A 5,487-nucleotide genomic window follows, 5' to 3' on the forward strand; every position below is an offset into this window, starting at 1 on the left:
TGATCCCTTCCATCTCAGCTTAGCCATCGCCTTCTCAGAAAAGAACTCATTTACCATCCAATCGAAGGTAGCCACCCACTCTGATTGTCAGGCTTTATACTGTCATCTTCTTTTCTCTCTTCCTGGCACTTACCTTTATTACAAATTCATTTTTGTTGTCACATGTTTATCATCAGCTTCACCATCCCCCAACTAAAGTTTGAGCTCCGTGAGAACAGATAACTTGTTTGTCTCTTGAATCTCAGAACCCAGAACACTATTGGGCACATAACATCCTATTCAAATATTTGCTGACTGAAGGAAGAACTAAATAACTTTAATGACCCAATTTTCCTTCTGTGTCACATATGTATTATTAAAGCATTTTGAGAAGGGGTGCCTGGGTGGCTCAGTCGCTTAAGCTTCCTCTTGTTTTTGGCTCAGGTCATGATCTCAGGGTCGTGAGATCAAGCCCCATGTCCAGCTTTGTGCTGAGCATGGAGGCTGCTTAAAATTTTCCCTTTCCCTCTGCCCCTCCCCCACTGCTTGTGTGCAAACGATCTTTCTCCCTCAAAAAAAGCCCTAAAAACAAAAAACAAAAAGCCTTTTGGGTAAACTGGTATTTCTAACATTATACATCACCAGTGTCTTTTTATCTAGTCTAGAACGTGGTAACTCGTCTTAAAATGTAAGCAGCAAGTCTGACATTTCATTTTATGAGGCATACCCTGAAAGGAACAAGTTTACATTGTTGCTCTGACCCAAAGCATAGCAAAGTGTAATTATTTATATGGAGTTTTTTAATTGTCCCATATTTTTTGAAACCAAATTGTAGGCTTTCATATTGAAATTACACTCATTCAGAGTAAAAGTCTGGACATTGAAGTCTTTAAAAAATTGTTCAAAGTATTTCATTACATACTTCTAGTGTAAAGATTTTTTTTTTAATTTTTATTTATTTATGATAGTCATCACAGAGAGAGAGAGAGAGAGGCAGAGACACAGGCAGAGGGAGAAGCAGGCTCCATGTAGGGAGCCTGACTTGGGACTCTATTCCAGGTCTCCAGGATCATGCCCGGGGCTGAAGGCGTCACTAAACCACTGAGCCACCCGGGCTACCCTAAAGAATGGTTTTAAGGCTCATTATCTTCATGGTTAGTTATCTGTCTAGGCCAAAACAGACTGGGCTTAAAAGGCAGGACCATATGATAGCACAAATGTGATTTTGCTGGCCCTTCTACATGTGCTGTAACCCCAATTTCCTTCAAAGTCAAATCTTTGTCCACATTTGGACTCATGAAGATAGGCCATCCTGACATTATTTTTGAGGCATGTCTACAGTGGACAGCAGAAAATGGCACAAAAGTGAGCATTCCCACTGGCAATTGAAGTCCTGCTATGCCAAGTTCAACTGAAACTGCTCTGCTGGCCCAAAATGCAGATATGCATGGGTGATGACATGTCACTTGGGATGATGTCTGATGAGACAAATAGACTCCTGTTCTTCGACTCTTGAGTCATGCCCTGATATTCTGAGGCCAAGGCAAATAAAGTCCCACAGAGATCTTGGCAAAAGTAGCGATTTCAGATCTTCCTCATGGTGCCCTTTCCATAAAATCTGTACACGATCTGTGGAATCAACAGCAGAACCTGGGCAGACCCTCTGAATCATCCTTTACTCTAATGCTGAAGACTGGACCTCCTCTCTTTTCCCAAAGGAGGAGTCCTTTCTTTGGAGGCTTCCCTTCTTTGAGCAAGTGAATGCTGACCGCTTCAGCCCACATAAATATAAAAATGTCCAAATCTGTGAAGAACACATAGTTTCTCAGGTGCTTCTTTAGAGTTAATAATCAAAATAAAAGCAATAACTATTGCTAGTATTTATTTCACACTTAACATCTGCTAGGCACTGACCTAACTACTACCACCTGGGAAACTGAGGTTTGGAAAGTTTAAAAACTTGCCCAATCTTACAAGCGAGGACTTGAAGGAGTCAGCAGTTGAATGTTGACAGCTATACTCAGAGGCTATGCTCTTAACCAATACACTGTATTGTCTCTTATCCCAGAAGTAATTATAAAGTTTATAAAATTCTACCCTGCTGAATAGAAGGTAAAACAAATCAAAGAGCTATAGATGTTTATTCTTCCTTATTTTAGTCCAACATATTAATAATTTGTGTTTTATTTATTGCTGCATAACACATCACCCCAAAATGTAGCAGCTTAAAACAATAAGCATTTATTACTTCTCTAAACTTTCTGAGGGTCAGGAATCTGGGAGCCACTTAGCTGGGTGGTTCTGGTTCAGTTTCTCATGAGGTTGCAGTCAAGCTGTTGGCTAGGGATGCAGTCATCTGAAGACTCAACTTGTGCCTGGCTGGCTCAGTAGAACACGTGGCCTTTGATTTCAGGGTTGTAAGTTTGAGATCCACAGTGGGTATAGAGATTACTTAAAAATAGTCTTTTTAAAAAATATATTTTATCTTTTTTTTAAGATTTTATTTATTTGGGATCTCTGGGTGGCGCAGCGGTTTAGCACCTGCCTTTGGCTCAGGGCGTGATCCTGGAGACCCGGGATCGAATCCCACGTCGGGCTCCCAGTGCATGTGGCCTGCTTCTCCCTCTGCCTGTGTCTCTGCCTCTCTTTCTCTCTCTCTCTCTCTCTCTGTGTGACTATCGTAAATAAATAAAAATTTAAAAAAAAGATTTTATTTATTTGACACAGAGAGAGAGAGAGAGAGAGAGAGCACACAAACTGGAGGAGCAGCAGAGGGAGAGGCAGGAGCCTCTCCTCTGAGCGGAGACCCCAATGCAGAGCTCGATCCCAGGGCCCTGGGATCATGACCTGAACTGAAGGCAGACACTTAACTGCGTAACCAACTAAGCCACCCAGGCACTCCTTTAAAAATAAAATCTTAAAAAGAGAGAGAGACACTCAACAGATGCTGAAGTTGTTTCTAACAAGCTCACTCACATGTGGGACGGAGGGCTATGTTCCCCATTGGCTTGACAGTAGTCTTCATTTCTTATCACCGGTACCACCTGGGCCTCTTACTAATTATAGCTTGATGTTCCAAAAGAAAGAGAAGGAGGGGAGGGGAGAATGAGGACACAGATGAAACGCTCAAGATGGAAATCTAGTAAAATGTGATCACTGAAGTGATGAAACATCACTTCTGCTCTTTGCTATCGGTCACAAAGACCAACTCTGTTACAAAGTGGGTGAGGCCTACGTGGGATATGAATACCAGGAGACAAGGATCACTGAGTGACAAGGATCATCTTGGAGACCAGCTACCATGTCTGGTAGCATTTTAACCCATTTAAACTAGGGTTCCAACCCTGAATCTGCTGCCATGTCAATCAGTTTTACTTTCTATTATTTCTAAAACAGGAACATCTTAAACTCAGAATTTTGAATATTGGAGGGCCTCAAATAACTGATTTTCTCAGAGTCTAAGTTCAATTTCTCTTTTAAAAGATGCAATTTCAACAGTAACATTCAGATAGTATTCACTGCCCCACCTAGAACTGGAAGATGCTGCCACAGGTTGCTCTTTGCTTTGTGCACATGTACAGGACAAGCTGTTTTTGACAAAAGGTTTGTTTTTTTAAGATCTGCAACTTCTCCCATAACCTACGGAATTGTTTTCAAACCATTTCAGGAGTGTTTTCTGAAGTCCAACCAATGTTTCTTAAACTAAGACCTTTTCACATTGTTTGGTCTGGACACAGGTCAGCATTCTTCTCATAGAAGCTTTCCTTTATTTTGAAATATTGAAACAATTTTGAGAATTGATTCAAGAAACAAGTTTATTTTCAAGAAGCTTGGTTTTCCTTTTTGGTTAGTTCCAGAAAAGGACTGTTACTTGAGATAAGATGTTAGAAAGGATTAAGTGTATTTCTGAAGGCATAGCCAGCCATCTTCTGAGGAATATTGAACAGTATATATAAACAAAATGACTAACACTCGTGTTAACATTTTTACCTTAATTTTTAAAAATTCTATTATGTTTTTAATTCTATTATGTTTTAAGGAAATGTTTATATTTCCCTGCATAAAACATGCTGGCTTGCCCTTCTTTATTTTTATTTTCAATTTAGAATATAATCACTATTAAATAGTGCTTATCCAATAGATCACATTTAAAAATGTATATTTAATTCTCCATCACTAAGCCGCTGTTATTACAAAAAGGAATATACTGCTAAACGTTAAACTTAGCAGCCCTAGTCCTTAAAGGCTTTAAAACAGTGCTGTCCAATAATATAGGCACTAAGGCTACAGAGCACTTAAAGTGTGGTTAAACCAAATTGAAATGTGCTATAAAATACAAGCTGGATTCTCAAGATTAGTGAAAATGAAAAGGATGTAAGATCAATAATTTTTATAGTAGGATGTAAAATATCTCAATAATTTCTATATTGCTTACATAATGAAATTATAGTGTTGGACATATTAAATATAGGAGTAAAATAATTTCACCCACCCCTTTCTTTATCCTTCTTAACAGGGCTGCCAGATAAAAATACAGGACAGCTAGTTGCATCTGAATTTCCTATGTCCCTGCCTATGTTTTAGTACTATAAAATTACTCTTTAACTGAAATTCAAATGTTAACTGGGTGTCTTATATATTTTACTTGCTAGATCTGGTAACTTTATTAATATGACTACTAGACACATTTAAATTACAAAGGTATACTAGTGGACAGCGAGGCTTTAGAATTATCTAGTTTTTCCGTTTCGTTTTTGCTTTGCCAACTATGGAGTTAACTGTGCAGAAATGCCTAATCTGAGGGAAACATTTAATCCTAGACTGGGATCGTCAATACTTGAAGTTAAATTTTTACATGTGTTTTAACGAGCTAAAGGCCAACAGAGGGGCCTGTCGCAGACCCAAGTACTGAAAAGACATTTTAGAATTAAAAGTCACTGCTCCCAGCCTCACCACTGGGGTAGTTAACAGTTCTGGTTTCAAAATAATCCGTGCCACTTTCACGAGGATGGGCTGTCAAGGGCAGGGACTTGGCAGCGAGGCTCTGGGGCAGTCACCGTCCCGTCCCGGCAGAAGGCTGGCAGGGGTGGGGGGACGGTATTCGTAACACTGGAGTCTCGCACCCGGCTCGTCCACGCATCCCCTCCCCTGGCTCCGCGCAGCGCCAGCGGCCTCGGCCTGAGACGCCGGGGGCTCCGAGTCTCGCGGCCTTCCTACGCCGAGCCAGGGGAACCCCCGCGGCAAGCTCAGGGCTGGACCGGACCTGCTCGGCGGGAGCCGGACGGGACCCCGACGCGCCCCCGACGGAACCCGGGTCAGCCGCCCCGCGCGAGTCCCAGGTGCGCGGCGGCCCGCCCCGCCCCCCGCCGTCACGCACAGCCCCGGCCCCGCCCCCGCCCCCGCCCGCGCCGCGCAGCCCAGACCCAGAGCCCGCCCCGGCCTGCAGCTCTATGTAAGGCCGCGCGCTGGGGCGGCGGAAGCTCGCGAGCCTGCTCTCTCGGGAAGCGG

The sequence above is a fragment of the Canis lupus genome, chromosome 11 (genome assembly GCF_003254725.2).
Source record: "Canis lupus dingo isolate Sandy chromosome 11, ASM325472v2, whole genome shotgun sequence".
Lineage (NCBI taxonomy): Eukaryota > Metazoa > Chordata > Mammalia > Carnivora > Canidae > Canis > Canis lupus.